The sequence below is a fragment of the Arachis ipaensis genome, chromosome B9 (assembly GCF_059453495.1).
Source record: "Arachis ipaensis isolate K30076 ecotype BB chromosome B9, ASM5945349v1, whole genome shotgun sequence".
NCBI classification, from domain to species: domain Eukaryota; kingdom Viridiplantae; phylum Streptophyta; class Magnoliopsida; order Fabales; family Fabaceae; genus Arachis; species Arachis ipaensis.
The window spans coordinates 2,033,798-2,051,147 of record NC_142444.1 but is presented as its reverse complement, the minus strand read 5'-3'; the positions used below and the strand labels follow the sequence as shown (position 1 = coordinate 2,051,147).

At 32.1% G+C, this 17,350-nt stretch overlaps 1 protein-coding gene across 4 annotated transcripts in view; it reads right to left on the bottom strand.

Annotated features, from left to right (window-relative positions):
• Window positions 1–17,169, bottom strand: part of LOC107618589 (putative disease resistance protein At4g19050) — a 33,455-nt gene extending 16,286 nt beyond the window's left edge. The window contains exons 1-5 of one of the 4 annotated variants that reach the window (XM_088500195.1): window positions 16,124–17,169; window positions 14,311–14,488; window positions 12,779–12,840; window positions 12,494–12,654; window positions 8,229–8,376 (exon numbers count right to left, since the gene is read on the bottom strand). The gene's annotated coding sequence lies outside the window, so the exon portion shown is untranslated. Of the gene's footprint in view, window positions 1–8,228; window positions 8,377–12,493; window positions 12,655–12,778; window positions 13,325–14,310; window positions 14,489–16,123 lie in introns of those variants that run through there. The other 3 variants (XM_088500191.1, XM_088500192.1, XM_088500194.1) reach the window with 3 other exon arrangements.
• Window positions 17,170–17,350: the final 181 nt, after the last annotated feature.

Below are 17,350 nucleotides of genomic sequence, written 5' to 3'. Positions count from 1 at the left end.
TACCACGATATTGTTCGCTTTGGCACACAAGGCCTCACGATTTTGCCTTTGACGATAGGGATGATAGCCGAAACCCCCACACTCACTCGTCAAAACGCGTCATGCTAGGGAGAGGTATCCACACCCTTATAAGGCATGTTTCGTTCCCCTCTCCAACCGATGTGGGACCTTACAATCCACCCCTCTAAGGGAGCCCAGTGCCCTCGCTGGCACATTGATCTGGGTTCCGGATCTGATACCATCTGTAACAATCCAGACCACCCGCTAGCACAATATTATCCACTTTGGCACACAAGGCCTCACGGTTTTGCCTTTGACAATAGGGATGATAGCCGAAGCCCCCCACACTCACTCGTCAAAACGCGTCATGCTAGAGAGAGGTATCCACACCCTTATAAGGCATGCTTCATTTCCCTCCCCAACCGATGTGGGACCTTACAACCTTCCTCTCTCTCTCTCTCTCTCTCTCTCTCTCTCTCTCTCTCTCTCTCTCACACACAAACCTTCTCATCTCTCTTCTCCGTCAACCTTCTCCACCACTGTAGTTGCAAACGCCCCTGCCACTACTGTTGCAAATGCTCCTGCCGTCATTGTTGCAAACCTCTCTACGGCTTCCGCTTCTGCCGCCACTGCACCTCCATCCCGTTTCTCCGTTCCTCTTGTTTTGCATTTAAGATTTTTTGTTTGAACTTTGCTTCTTTCAAATTCTATTACTTCAAGTTAATTAATTAGTTAGTAGAGTTTAGTTAGTTTATTTTTCTATTTTAGTGGATTTAGGTAGTTATGATAGGTTAGAATATGTTAGATTATGCTCTAAGATTGCAAGAAAGTGTTCAATTATTGAGTTGTTTGCTGATTTCTGCTGCTAAAATTATTTGAAAAATACTTGATTGTATTGATGAGTCGCTGTTTTACTGCTGATTTTGATGAATTTTGGTACTAGAATTATTTGGATAATTTTGATTGCGTTCATTCATTGCGTTAAGGTCGTTTTTGCTGAAAATTTGTTGTTGGACTTGTCTATATTATACTTTGTTATTACTTGTTGTGACTGGCCATAACTTGACTAATCCTTATTTTGAATTGTTGATTGTCAATTGCGAATTGAGTGCATCAATTTTGCATCTTTAATGTTTGTGATATTGCCTTAAGAATGTTCTTGGATCTTTTGAATTTCATATTTGGCTACCATGTGATTTGAATTCATTATCTATATCTCGGCAATTACTTATAAATGATGCATTTGGTTACTGGGTGATGCTTGTTTTTATGGTTTATTACCTTAATTTTTAAGTTTATGTATTAAATTTTTGCAATAGTAAAATTGGATTGTACACTCACCTAGTGACATCTTTTTGAATTTTTTGAGTCTTTTGAACCATACTTGCTATGTGATGGAATTCAACTTCTATATCTTTTTTACTAAGTAACATAGCATCCATGTTTCTCCACTTTTTGTTCACTAGGCGATGTGAGAAAATTTTAAAAGTGTTGTTGATTGATATGTTAATTCGAAATTCATTTAGTTCATTAAGTCCCTCTTCACATTCTTTATGTGATACCTATCCTTGTGAATTCAAATTACATTTTTAAAAGGAGTATCTTCATATCTGCAATTATTAATTAAGTTTTGAAACTTCTGGCCTTGTATGTTACCTTAATAATGATTGAAAAAATTAATAAGTTGAGAAGGGTTGATAGATATTTGGTTGCAATGGAACTCTTGTAGGGTGGAGAAATCCAAATTTTAGGGGAGACAGTCAAAATTTTTATAAGATTTTAAGTGAAATTGAAAAATTAGAATTATATTTTTTTTTTGAAAAGTTAGAATTATGTTAACGAGTTTTAGTGAATTTGAATCAATTGTTTAATTGCTACACTTTAAAATTTTACTTTTGCAACAAAATTGTTGTTGTCTTTTGTATCTATATTAATAATGTTAGAGTGGATAAATTTAATTATGTGTTGGCTGATGTTGTGGATTGAGATTGGTTAGATTTGTGTTAATAATAATATATGTTGATTAGTGTTAATAATAAATTTTCTTTGCAGACGTGACGAGAGGTAGCAGAGGTAGACTGAGTGGGTCTCAGAGTTTTGGGAGAGGGCAGGTTTCCACCAAATTTCCTGCGACTGTTCAATCATCGTCTTCTATCCCGATTACCACGTCGACCCCTGTGATGTCACAGGTGGGTCCAGTGGACCAGCAATTCATCATCGTCCCAAACCTAAACTACGTGCCTCCTTCTGCTACGTACCGTGCAGATCCAACAACGACAAAGCCTGTGGTGGGTGATTCCTCCAGTGTCCCCAGCAAGATGTCCCTCCACCACCGTCGATCATCCAGCTTAGGATTTGACTCGATGGCATACATGTGTGAATACATACGATTTTTTAATCTTACGTTTGTTAATCTTAAGTTAATGCATTTCTATGTGTTGGTTAATGATAGTTTTTCTCTGTTAGGTTTGCACCAAACCCCAATGCTTGCACACAGAAATTCTCCGACGTCATTAAGTCGATGTACGACCACCCGTGGCCGACCTACACACAGATCCCGACTGAGACCAGAGATCGATGGTTTCAGAAATGGGTGGTAAGAATCCAATAATGTTGAATTAATTAACTATATTTGAACTGTATTTTATTCTAACTAACTAATGTTGGTAAATCACTTTGTGCAGTTGAGATTCATATGGGATGCGAAATATAATCTGATGATTAAGAAGATCTACGACCATAGGGTAGCTAAACGCTTTCAGCAAATGATGACCGACGTTCGTAAGGGGTATGACCACCTAACGTTGTAGATCCGTCCAGCCATCAAGAAGGACCTGGAGGCCTATTTTACTCATGATGAGGGATTTTAGCGTCACTGTCTAAAAAATGTCGCTAACAGGGCTTCTCCCAGGTCATCAAAGTATACGGATGGGTCAGCGACCTTCATGAAGTCGAAGAGCAGACTGGTAAGAATTTTGTCATTGTTTAATATTTTAGTAGTTATTTGAAGTCATTGTTTCATTTATTCATTTATTATATTGGTTGATATATTAATTTGTAGTCTAAGTCATTGGACCGTGAGACGAAATTGGCGGAGACCTTCAAATATACCTATACTTTGAAGGCCAATAAAGAGAGGTTTGCTGACGAGCAGTCAACGGCCCATTATGTGAGTTTGAATTAACCCTAAGTTTCAAATTTATATATTTCGTTTAAAGGAAATTATTTAACTGTTATCCAAATCACGACGTGTGTGACATAGGAGGATTACACTCAAAGGTTGAAAGTCGCGACCCAGCAATCCCAACCGTCTAGTGGAAACGACGAAGTCGGACTCCAAAACCTCAGTGGTAGATCTTGATAGGATTTAGCGTGTAAGACCTCGGATTTATTTATTGTTTTATTTTTAGAATATTACTTACAAAAAATAATGAAATCAAAGTTATAAGATTGTGAGTTTAAAATTTATTAGGATTTAATAATTAGATATTTTTGCTTAACAAAAACTAATAATTTGGGTATTTTTTTAATTAAAATTTAAAGTCTTAGTAATTAAAAAATAATAAAAAATTATTAATTTAATTTAAATAATTGAGATTTGAAATTTTATATTTTAATTTTATAAAATATTTGGTTTCAAATTACTATTCTACCCTGTAATTTTATTAAAATTCTCAATTTTACCATTATCCCATTTATCCAAAATAAACTCTAACCCTAATTTTGTTAACACACGCTCCGTTGCCCTTACACAACTTAGTTGCCGCCACCCTCTTCACCAACGACACACATACACACATAGAGGGAATGAAAGAAGAGAGGAGAGGGGGAGAAGGCGCCGAACCACCAAGTGAGAATTGATAATATTGATAAAGTCTAAAACCACGTATGTCACAAGGTATGGATCGTATGAGTAGTTAGTGATGTCTTTTGTCTTAGCTAATGCTCCTCCAACCTTCTGTATCTTGATGAACGAGATCTTACGATTTTACCTTAATCAGTTTGTAGTGGTCTACGTGGATGACATTATTATCTATAGCAATATCTTGAAGGAACATGTACAACACTTACGAATTGTATTCAATATCTTACAAGAGAATAACATATATGTGAAAAAAATAAAAAAAATGTTACTTTTTAAGGGATGAGATCCACTTTTTGTGATACATCGTGTAACATCCTGGTTTCTGCGTTAGAGTCGCGTATGCGAGTTTTACGTTTTATTCGCATAACGTCTATGATAAATTTTTCTTTTTGCGATCTTTAAACAAAATGAATAATAATATAATATTAATATTATTTTATTATTTAATTTGATTTGACGAAAGACGGTCACTTGATATTGGACTCGGAAGATTAAAAAATTTCGGCTTTACTAATGTCATTTACATTAATAATTTATCCAATCTTTATTCTAACTAAATGCCACCACTTGAGATAATTATTTGAGTTTTTACCATGTCCAATTACTTTAATTACCTTCCAAGATAGTAAAAATTTAACCTTGCTGACTCAGCAGCTCAAAAACGAGACAAGCAACGCTTAATGTGCCTGTGTCACGACGCATGCCTTCCCCATTTAATTAAGTGACATTAGTCACTAATTACACCATATAAAAGGCACAAATTTTCTCTCCCTCCCTCAGGAACAGCCGTGACATGCATGGAGAATATTGTTGATTTTCCAACTTTTCGAGCTCGATTTCTTGAGATCCGTGACTCCCACAAAAATTCGGATCCGATAGAAGTGACTATATCTTCCTCCTCTACATGGTGACGTGTGTTTTGTTCGGCAGAATTGCAAAGTGGAGCTGCCCCTACCAGGAACCAGTTCGGCCGAAACAAAGGAGGGAAGAAACCACCAAGTTTTTGACATTTTCGCTTTGTTTGACCGATCAGAAACCTCCTCAGATATCTTATATGTGTTCTGCACTTTAAAGAGGTAGGCTTTGACTCTTTAATCGGTTAAAATTATAAAATAATTGATATATGTGGTTAAATTGTTGTCCGTTGATGTTTGTTGCTCAAATATGTAATTGTTGACTATTGAAATTTTAGTTGAATTGCTGATGGATTTGTTGTTGTGTTCTGGCCATGTTGAGAAATAAGGCACTGAGATGTTGTTGTTGAATAATTGGCTAAAATCTGAGTTATATGATAGTATGTAACTGAGTTCTGACGGTCGGATTTTGATTTGAAATTAATTATAACTAAATGAGTATCTTGAACAGAGTTTTTGAGTAAAAAGGAGCAGAGTCTTAGTTTTTGAGAAAGATTTAATGAACAAAATTATTTATTTATAAATATATGAATTTTTATTAAAATTAATTGAGTTTGATTTTTGAAAAAAAATAATGGGTTCCAATAAAGAGTTTAAAGCGGAAGACGATTTTGGAAGAAATAAGATTTTAATTGAACGAAAAACATTTTATTTTGAAAATGAAAGAACCGAGCCTTATTTACTTATTTTTAATGAAGTTTTGGGTGTTTGAAAGATTATAAAATATTTTGAATAATTTATAAAGTAACGAATGAAGACTGGGTCAATTTTATAAAAGTTCAGAGTTATTTAGAGTAATTTTAAAATATGTCAATTTAATTAAAGTAACTTGCATAATATGTCATTTTTTGAAGTTTAAGCATATTTATGTATTTTATTTCCGTGGCCATATTTAGGCATATTTTTAATTGTGGGAGCGGTATGGGGGCTATAGCCCAAGAGCGTGCGGGTGCCATAACTTAAGAGTATACCGGACACTATACCCCGAAGCGATGGCAACGAGAGATAACGTGCGTAAGGATGTAATGTCGGGCGTGGGTCAAAAACCGACGGATGAGCTCATTACCTGCACTAGGGCTAGACATGCATCATACTTATTTGCGCATATCTCTTGTGTGTGTTTTGAATTCGTTCTTATGGTTGTATGTTATGTGTTGTTTGCTCTTGATTATTGTTTGCCCCTATGTTTCTTTGTTGTGGTCTGATTGATCTGGGACACGTAGCCGATTTATAAAAAACAACTTAACTTGTTTCACCCTGACCCTATTAACAACTCTCCAATTCTTACCCCATATTTTCCTCTTCCCTTTATATGGAGACAGGTGTCATTTTCTATGAGCTCGAGCAACCTTATGTGTACGAAGATCCTGCCCTTCATAGCTTCTATGTGGTGGCCGCGGAGTCTCAAGTTTGTATGTACGTAGTTAGAGATCATCCCTTCCAACACTCGTTAGCTTCACCCCTCTTTGATCCTGATGCACCGTATGCCTTTTCGCTATCGTGGTTATATTCCGATTCTGTCCACCATCCTTTTGATTTCATGTATGGAGGTCATGTTCTAGCACAGTAGGATGGTCAGGTGGTGCCTGAGCCTGACCCTGTCATCGATGACCCCATCCCTGAGTTTCTTCTAGTAGGTTCGGATATGTCGAAGGAGTCTTTGTCTACTCAATCCTCTGACCCTTTTACCATAGAGCCTATCGGGATTTCAGTCACTGTGGCTGGTCAGCCTTCAACTCTTGAGTAGATTTCTCCTAGTGGTACAACTTTAGTAGGAGGTAGCAGTGATGGTAGCCCCCAGTGTACACCCGAAGTCATCGTTATTTCTGACAACGAGGACACCGAGGAAATAGAGATTGTGATCTGACTTCTAAAGACGATAAGGATCCTGAGATAGATATAGAGATCGTGGACTTGACTTCCGACAGCGATTAGGCAGCGACATCAACACTTTCTTTTGGACAGCTCTCTGGTTTAGCGTTTCTTTTGTCTTAGACTCTTACTTTTGTTTTTCGAGAGATTAGATTATAAGACTAGACTAATCTAGACGTCAGATTAGAGGCTTCTTAGCTGGAAAACTCGCAAAAATCTATAGTATTTTAAGAATACCTAGAGTGTTATAATAAACAAAATGCAACAAGGACTTTTGTGCAATAGGTAGGAGAGAATATCACGATAAATTTTAGAAATCAAATATGTTTAATTTAATCTTAAAAGTTAATTTGATTATAATATCTACTAATTTCTTTTTCTAATATATACTTGAAAAATTTAGTAAGTCATGTCGAAAAATAAATGGAAGAGTGTTATGTCTAGTGGAGAAAAATGTTGGAGATTGATCTGTGTATTAATTTTTTTAGAGACCAAAATGTCCACTTTTAAAATTTTTGAGAACTAATTTAGGTAATACTCTGTCAGAAAATAAACTAAAAATTTATTTGTTTTTTGAAATAATTTTTTTGAGATATTTTTGTGTATTATTTTAAAAAAAAAAATTAAAATATCTACTTTTAAAATTTTTTAAGATTGATTTGGATAATTACTGAAAAAAAATTTATCGGCACCTAAATCATCTATAACACCGTCGATACTCTACGATTTTCTAGTTGTTTGAGTTGCGATGAGCTTCGGTAAAATAAGTTACCATTTAAATTTTATTGTTGGTCATTGGTAATTATTGTTGTTGAAAGTTATAAACGTCTCGTCTAAAAATTTAGTTTATCAAATCACTGCTTAATAAAATAAATTAACTGTTGCAATTATAATTAATTAATTAATTATACAGCTTCAGATTTTAAAGATTCAAAAAATAAAATATAAAAAATCGTATGAACTAAAACAAAATAGGTGTCTTTTACAGGTATGATCTAAAAGTTCTCCATGTATTTTGCGTATAGACTTTGACTAAGCGAGATTATACATATGTCAATTTCAACAGACGCCATATTTTTCCCTTATTCCTTATATTATAGATGTTATTTTTTTTTTCATAAAAGCTTATACATAAATTTTAATATAACTTTTTATGTACATTATTTTTCTACACTTTTTGATATACGTAGTATAAAAGAAAAAAAAATTACTTTTGTTAATTATTTTTAATACTCAAAGTAAAAAAATACAAAATAAAATCTACACAAAATAGTGCAAAATATTTACACAGCAGAAACATGAAAAAAACAGAATAAACAAGTGCTATTTTGAAAAGTGAAAAATCCCAAAAGGAGAAAATCTTGAAAAATGACCTTTAAATATTGTTTATCTAAAATAAAAATCTGAATACTCTTCTCTCTAAATATTATTTAAGTATACCTTTTGTAATAAGTTAAAAATTATCTTTCTTATTAATAAATTCTTATTAATTGTCCTTAGAGGTAATTAATTTAATTTCCCTTTTGTAGACATTTAATCCACCAAAAAACAACACAGATAGCACTTTAGGGTCATACCTTGAGACCAAAACAAATTGCTAACAGTAATGAGGCAATTCTTATTGTTCAGCAGCTAACTCCATTGGTCAAGGTAGCGTGGGGACGCAACGCTGAAGCTGGGCATACCTGGGAGCTAGAAGACAAGATGCGAGTGAACTATCCTCACCTGTTTGCATGTAAAAAAAATTTTGAAGGCAAAATTTTTTTTAAGGAGGGTAAAATGTAACATATTACATTTTGGTTTCCGCGTTAGAGTCGCGTATGTGAGTTTTACGTTTTATTCGCATAACGTTTATGATAAGTTTTTTTTCTGCGGTCTTTAAATAAAATGAATAATAATATAATATTAATATTATGTTATTATTCATTTATTTGACGAAGGACGGTCACTTGATATTGGACCCAAAGGATTAAAAAAGTTCGACTTTACTAATGTCATTTACATTAGTAATTTACCCAATCTTTATTCTAATTAAATACCACCACTTGAGATATTATTTGAATTGTTATCATGTCCAATTACTTTAATTACCTTCCAAGATATTTAAAAATTTAACCTTGCTGACTCAGCAGCTTAAAAATGCAACACGCAGCGCTTAATGCATCTCGTGTCGCAATGCATGCCTTCCCTATTTAATTAAGTGACATTAGTCACTAATTACACCATATAAAAGGCACAAATTCTCTCTCCCTCCCTTGAGAATAACCGTGACATGCATGGAGGATTTTTGTTGATTTTCCAACTTTTCAAACTCGATTTCTTGAGATCTGTGACCCCCATAAAAATTTTGATCCAATAGAAGTGATCGTATCTTCCTCCTATACATGGTGATATGTGTTCTATTCTGTAGAATCGCGAAGTGGAGCTGCCCCTGCCAGGAACCAGTTCGGTTGAATCAAAGGAGGGCAGGAACCACCGAATTTTTGATATTTTCGCTCCGTTTGACCGATCAGAAACCTCCTCCGGTATCTTGTGTGTGTTTTGTGCTTTAAAGAGGTAGGGTTTGACTCTTAATCAGTTAAAATTATGAAATAATTGATATATGTGGTTGGATTATTCTCTATTGATGTCTGTTGCTCAAATCTGTGATTGTTGACTGTTAAAATTTTAGCTGAATTGCTACTGAATTTGTTGTTGTGTTTCGGCCATGTTGAGAAATAAGACACTGAGATGTTATTGTTAAATAATTGGCTAAAATCTGAATTATGTGATAGTATGTAATAGAGTTCTGGCGGTCGAATTTTGATTTGGAATTAATTATAACTAAATGAGTATTTTGAATGGAGTTTTCGAATAAAAAGGTGTAGAGTCTTAGTTTTGAAAAAGATTTAGTGAACAAATTTATTTATTTATAAATATATAAATTTTATTGAAATTAATTGAGTTTGAATTTTGAAGAAAAAAAATAATGGGTTACAATAAAAAATTTAAAGCAGAAGATGGTTTTAGGAAAAATATGATTTTAATTGAACGAAAAATATTTTATTTTGAAAATGAAAGAACCGTGTCCTATTCACTTATTTTTAATGAAGTTTTGGGTGCTTGAAAGTTTATTAAATATTTTGAATAATTTATAAAGTAACCAGTGAAGACTGAGTTGATTTTATAAAAGTTTAGAGTTATTTAGAGTAATTTTAAAATACGTCAATTTAATTAAAGTAACTTGCAAAATATGTTATTTTTCTAAGTTTAAGCATATTTTTAATCGTGGGAACGGTATGGGGGCTATAGCCCAAGAGCATGCGGGCGCCATAACGCAAGAGTGTACCAGACACTATACCACGAAGCGATGGCAACGAAAGAAAACGTCTGTAAAGATGTAATGTCGGGCGCAGGTCAAAAACCTACGGATGAGTTTATTATCTGCACGGCTGCACTAGGGCTAAACATGCATCATACTTGTTTATCTCTTGTGTGTGTTTTGAATTCGTTCTTATGGTTGTATGTTATGTGTTGTTTGCTCTTGATTGTTGTTTGCCCATATGTTCCTTTGTTATGGTCTGATTGATCTGGGACACGTGCCCGATTTATAAAAAATAACTTAACTTGTTTTACCCCGACCCTTCTAACAACTCCCCAGTTCTTACCCAATATCTTCCTCTTCCCTTCAGATGGAGACGGGTGTCATTTTCTATGAGCTCGAGCAGCCTTATGTGTACAAAAGATCCTGCCCTTTATAGCTTCTATGTGGTGGCCGCAGAGTCTCGAGTTCGTATGTATGTAGTTAGAGATCATCCCTTCCAGCACTCGTTAGCTTCACCTCTCTTTGATCCTGATGCACCGTATGCCTTTCCGCTATCGTGGTTATATCCCGATTCTGTTCACCATCCTTTTGATTTCATGCATGGAGGTCTTGTTCTAGCACAGCAGGATGGTCAGGCAGTGCCTGAGCCTGAGCCTGAGCCTGACTCTATCATCGATGATCCCATCCCTGAGTTTCCTCCAGTAGGTTCGGATATGTCGATGGAGTCTCTGTCTACTCAATCCTCTGACTCTTTTACTATAGAGCCTATCGAAATTTCAGTCGCTGCGGCTGGTCAACCTTGAAATGTTGAGTAGATATCTCCTAGTGGTACAGTTTCAGCAGGATGTAGTAAGGATGGTAGCCCCTAGTGTACACCCGAGGTCATCGTTATTTCTGATGACGAGGACACCGAGGAGATAGAGATTGTGGATTTGACTTCTGAGGATGATGAGGATCTTGAGATGGATATAGAGATCGTGGACTTGACTTCTGACAACGATTAAGCAGCGACATCAGCACTTCTTTTGGGCAGCTCCGGTTTAGCATTTTTTTTGTTTTAGACTCTCACTTTTATTTTTCAAGAGATCAGATTATAAGACTAGACTAGTCTAGGCGTCAGATTAAGGGTTTCTTAGCTGAAAAACTTGTGAAAATCTATAGTATTTTAAGAATACCTAAAGTGTTATCATAAACAAAATGCAACAAGGACCTCTGTGCAATAGGTAGGAGAGAATATCACGATAAATTTTACAAATCAAATATGTTTAATTTAACTTTAAAAGTTAATTTAATTATAATATTCATTAATATTCTTTTTCTAATAAATATTTGAAGAATTTAACGAGTGATATCGGAAAATAAACGGAAGAGTGTTATACCTAATGAAAAAAAATGTTGGAGATTGATCTGTGTATTAATTTTTTTTAGACACTAAAATATTTACTTTTAAAATTTTTAGGGACTGATTTAGATAATATTCCGTCGAAAAATAAACTAAAAACTGATATATTTGTTGAAATAAAATTTTAAAAATATTGTTATGTATTAATTTTTTTAAAAAATTAAAATATCTAAAAAAATTTTTTAGATTGATTTAGATAATTACTAAAAGAAAAATTATCGACGCCTAAATCATCTATAACACCGTCGATACACTACGATTTTCTAGTTGTTATGAGTAGCGATGAGCTTCAGTAAAATAAGTTACCATTTAATTTTTATTGCTGGTCATTGATAATTATTGTTGTTGAAAGTTATAAACGTCTCGTCTGAAAATTTAGTTTATCACATCACTGCTTAATAAAATAAATTAACTGTTGCAATTATAATTAATTAATTATACAGCTTCAGATTTTAAAGATTCAAAAAATAAAATATAAAAAATCGTATGAACTAAAATAAAATAGATGTCTTTCACAGGTATAATCTAAAAGTTCTCCATGTATTTTGCGTATGGACTTTGACTAAGCGAGATTATACATATATCAATTTCAATAGACGTCATATTTTTCCCTTATTCCATATATTATAGATGTTATTTTTTTTTTTATAAAAGCTTATACATAAATTTTAATATAACTTTTTATGTACATTATTTTTCTACATTTTTATATATGTAGTATAAAAGGAAAAAAATTACTTTTATTAATTATTTTTAATACTCAAAGTAAAAAAATACAAAATAAAATCTACACAAAATATAGTGCAAAATATATTCCTATTTCTAAAATAATTACACATCAGAAACATGAAAAAAACAAAACAGAATAAACAAATGCTATTTTGAAAAGCAAAAAATTCCAGAAGAAGAAAATATTGAAAAATGATCTTTAAATATTATTTATCTAAATAAAAATGTGAATATTCTTCTCTCTAAACATTATTTAAGTACACCTTTTGTAATAAGTTAAATATAAATTATCTTTCTTACTAACTAATTCTTATTGATTGTCCTTAGAGGTAATAATTAATTTAATTTCCCTTTTGTAGACATTTAATCCACCAAAAAACAACACAGATAGCACTTTAGGGTCATACCTTGAGACCAAAACAAATTGCTAACAGTAATGAGGCAATTCTTATTGTTCAGCAGCTAACTCCATTGTTGTTTCTACATTTTCCCCCTTCTTCCAGTTGCATCTCTTCCTCACATTTTCTTCGCCTTTTTAAATACTCAAAAGTATTTTGAAGCTTCAGCCCTGCAAAATGCGTTTACCAAAATTGTTAACATTTAAGGCTACAATTTTTGCTTAATTAAGCTCTCTCCATATATATAAACATTTCAATTAAGCTCTCTCCATAATAAGCTACAAAAAAACTAACCTTTGTATATCGATTGGGATGATTTGCCTTTATTTCTTCATCACTATCTTCCAAGCGAAAAACTCGAGAGAGAACAAGAAGTTATGCTAATCGAGTGAGATAACAAAGACGAAAGTTTTTTTTTTTTTTTTTTAAGTCAAATATGCAAAGCTACAAGATGTTCTTAAAAATAAACCATATATGATGGATGGGAAAAGAAAGCGTGGGATTAAAAGATGTAATAATTTCCAGACACGAAAGCACCTTGGCATGTTCTTTTCTGTAGTAGCAGATGTGCGAATAAGTTATATTTAAAGGAAAAAATAGTAATTTTTATTTGATGATTAAAAATATATATGGCTTTATTCAAAATTAAACTTATATAAAAAATGTTTACTCCTAATCAGATATTTATTTATTTATTTTGACTACATAGAGTATTTTTTTAGGGAATAAATTAAATAAAATAGATATTTTTTAAATCTTATTATATCTAAATAAAAACTTTTAGAAACTAAAATAAAAGATAAAGGTTCTTATTAAACAAAAAACATATATATAATAAAAAAATAAATTTAGTGTTGATACACTGTCAGTTTAAAAAGATTTTAGACGTGTATTTAATTACATAACATTCTATCAATAAAAATAATTATTTTTTATATTAATCGTGAATAATTATTTTAAAAAAATAAATATAATTAAATAATTATATAAAATATTTTATATTATGAATATATCAAAATTAAGCGCATAAAAAAAAATTAAAATGACTTTTTTCTCTTTGGCCAATTACACAACGAAACACACTAGACAAACTACCCACGCACATTTCTATAAGTTGAAGTTTTTTAAGTTGAAGTTATTTGAATCAAAATTTTCCATTTTAAATTTTGGTATTGACATCTTAAATCTAAAATCAAGAATATCTCTAAATTATTTGTTTTCATATGAAAGATCGTACAATATATATTGTAATCACTAATCACATGGCATATTCAGATTGAACTTTTCTTCGAAATCAAATGGTTCTAAATTCCTAAATTCTAAAATTGATATATATTACTTTTATATTAAAATTTTTACATATTTTTATTTTAAATATTAAAATAATTAATAAAAAAGAAAAAAAATTATTATATATATAGTATAAATATTATTTTTTAAAATTAAAATAGGATTCTTGAATAATGAAATTTTTTTATTTAAATAGAAAAACTCCCCACTTGCACACAGTTGAAAATTCTTTTAAGTTTTAAACAACCACCCTAGTTGTTGCTAGAAATGGAGCTCTATAATATAAGAGGCAAATATAAAATATTATACAAGCCTAAGTCACAAAATTTAAATTGCTTAAAATTCAAAAGATGATATTTGTGTTTTGAACCATTTAGGGTAATGCATGCCCCAGTCACCAACAATTGTACCTTCACCTTAAATACAATGCTAGAGTCACCAATAAATTGACCTTAACCTCACTGCAATAATGCCCGAGTCACCAATAATTGTACCTTCACGTTAAATACAATGCCCGAGTCAGCAATAAATTGTACCTTAACCTTATCGTTTTGCCGGAGTCTATGGATGCTATTATATAGCTGCCGTATTTGGTTGTCATTTGACCCAACTGATTGCTGCATTTCTGAGAAATTGCAGAAAGTGGGACATGTATTAACATTGTCATATTTTGGGCAGTTGGATGCGCGCCTGATTCAACTCACCCAGAAAAATCTGTACGGATATAGAGAAATTTTATTTTTATCATAAAAATACTGGCACGTGGCATGAAGTGTAGTTGAGAAAGAGCTTGAGAATGAATTCTAAAAGTGGTTCAAAAAAACTTGCTCAAGAGCCAATATGAATAATGAGCTGAGCTTGGACGTTCCTTGATAAATGTGTACAATGAAAGTCAGTTTTTTTTTTCCCTAGTAGGAATGGTGGAAAAATTTCCTAATGGTAAAATTTGAATATAACCAAAGAATAAAAAATACTGTTGTGATTCCATAAAAAACATTAAATTGAACTTCTTGTACTAAAATCAAATTACTTTGATATTGTATATTATGTAGTTAATTCTAAGAATTTTTTTAAAAATGTTTTACTTGAAAGATCATAGAAAAATATTAATTTTTATTTTTAAAATTAAAAAATTTAATTATAATATTTTTCAATGAAATATGCATGACACATTTTTTTTGTTATAATACTAAATTTATGTTATTGTAATAAAAATAAAATTTACAATAAAAGAAGATTTTTGCCAATAATATAATAGTAAAAAAAGTTAAAATTATAATATATATCTACATATGAAAACACAAAAATTAAAATTTTAAGTGGTATCGAATACATAATTTCATTTATCTGGCACTGAATTACTAGTTAAATATTTATTATAAAGATAATAATTTTTTTTGGAATAATTTGACTTTATTTTAGAATGATGAATTTTGATTTTAGTTTTAAATAATTGAATTGTTACTTTAGTATTAATTATTATTGAAGGTAGAAAATATTTACAAATATTCTCCACATGTAAGTCATTTACATATACAAGTCCATATAAGTCTCTTTAACTTAATTCACTTCACGCGCCACTATATCTAACCAACTTTTCAATAAATGCGCGAATATATAACTGTCTTCTTCGAAAGTATTTCGTTTCTTTTTTTCGAATTTCCTCAACGTTTTCGATCTACGTTCTCTTCTATATTTGTGTTTCTTTTTGTTTGTTTTCTGCATTTTCTTTTTTTATTTTTCACAATTTTCTTCGTTCTTTACATTTTTGAAATCAGACTCTGAAACCAGTTTTGAACAATTATCTCGTTGTTGAAGATAATGAATGATTTAAGTTCAGATTGTCAATTGAACCAGAGCAAAGTGGATTATTGTTTTGAATCCAATCAAGTGGCTGAGATGTGGTTCGATTTTAGCTAATATTTTTGTTAGTAGTTTATGATTCGGTAGGTGAATAATATAGCTTTTGTTTGTGAAAATTGTTGTTCATCGTTGATGGTTTGAATTGAATGTAATATAGGAATTCTGCATAAAAGAAAATATTTTTATGTATTTGCAACAAATTTTGGTGTAAAACTAACACATTTATGTGTATTATTTAAAAATTTTCGGTGGATTTATACTGATAGATTCTGCATAATTTAAAACTCTTTATCTTCCTCCTCCTCTCCTCATCTTCTGCTGCTTTTTCTTCTTCTTTTTTTTATTCATCTTTCCTTTATTGTTTTTATCTTCTAGAATTTCTTCTTGTTTTACTCTCTTAATAAGAATAAAAACAAAAAAAAATCAAATAAAGAAGAAGAAGAAATACATAATGCTACAAAATTACTTGGAAGAGGATGAACTTACATTCATTCAAGGTAACCGAAGATGGTTGCCTTGGCGAACCTGGTGATGTAATCCTTAAGACTTTCATGATGTCCTTGTTTAATGATATTAAGGTAACCGAAGATGTGCACATAAATCTTGGAAGCGACAAAGTGATTAGTGAAGGCTTGGGCAAACTCCTCGAAACTTGAAATTGACCCTGCAGGCAAAGCGAAAAATCACAAAAGAGTGGCTCCATCTAAAAAAGTTGGAAATAATCTACAGAGTATAGGGTCAGAATTGTCATTTAAAAAATCATAGATTGAAATTTAGTAACATGAATGTTCGGGTCACCAATTCCCTCATATAGTGCTAGCATTGTTGGAAGAGTGAACCGCTTCGGCATTTGAAACTTTATTATCTCTTCTGAGAAGGGATTGGATATCGTCATCTTTGTTTTTGGTGGAGTCGCGTGACCTTCTGAGTTCGTGTCGCCCGTGTTCTTGCTGCTTTTTCCTTTGTGCTTTCCGTTTTGATGCTGAGCTAGAAGCTCAGACATCTTCCGGATTTCAGCCGCTAGTTCCTCATTTCTTGCTGCTAACTCGTCTGGTGACATGCGGGGTATGCCATTCTCAGTCATGTTAGTCGTACCTACAAAGGGAAAGCAGAAGAAAAAATAATAGTGAAAAGGTTAGGTCTATCTCCGGCCCACGGTGGGCGCCAAATGTTCTTGTCCGAGTAGAGTGGCCAAGCTATAGTGTCTTCTTTCTGTCTTCGTTGGATGATGGTTGATCTATACGTCGGCCAAAATGAACACTAATGGGTAGAGTACCTGCAAAAAGCACTCTGACGTTCAAGTCAGTATTTAGGAATATACGAAAATTAATAGAGAAAAAGTGATCGTTTCTTGCTTTTTTCTTGATGCCCCTGTTATGCTCTCGTCGATTTGTTTTTATAGAGGAGGAAGTAATCTTCGATTAATATTTTTTTCGTTTTTTTTCCGAAAAAATATACTACTTTAAATGTTTGTTGATTGCTGCTGCGATATTCTCGTTTTAACTCTTCTAACTCCGAGTTTGTTATGCTTATGGCCGAGATTATAGGATTAATGGCCGATCTATAATGTCCATATCAAAAACTATACGAGAACTCATGGCAGTTGGGATTAGTTTGAGAAGGCATTTTGAATTGCTTTATATTAAAAATATTTTGCAGAATATTTATTTGATAATTTATATATATTTTTATATAACTATTTAGCTAAAATAT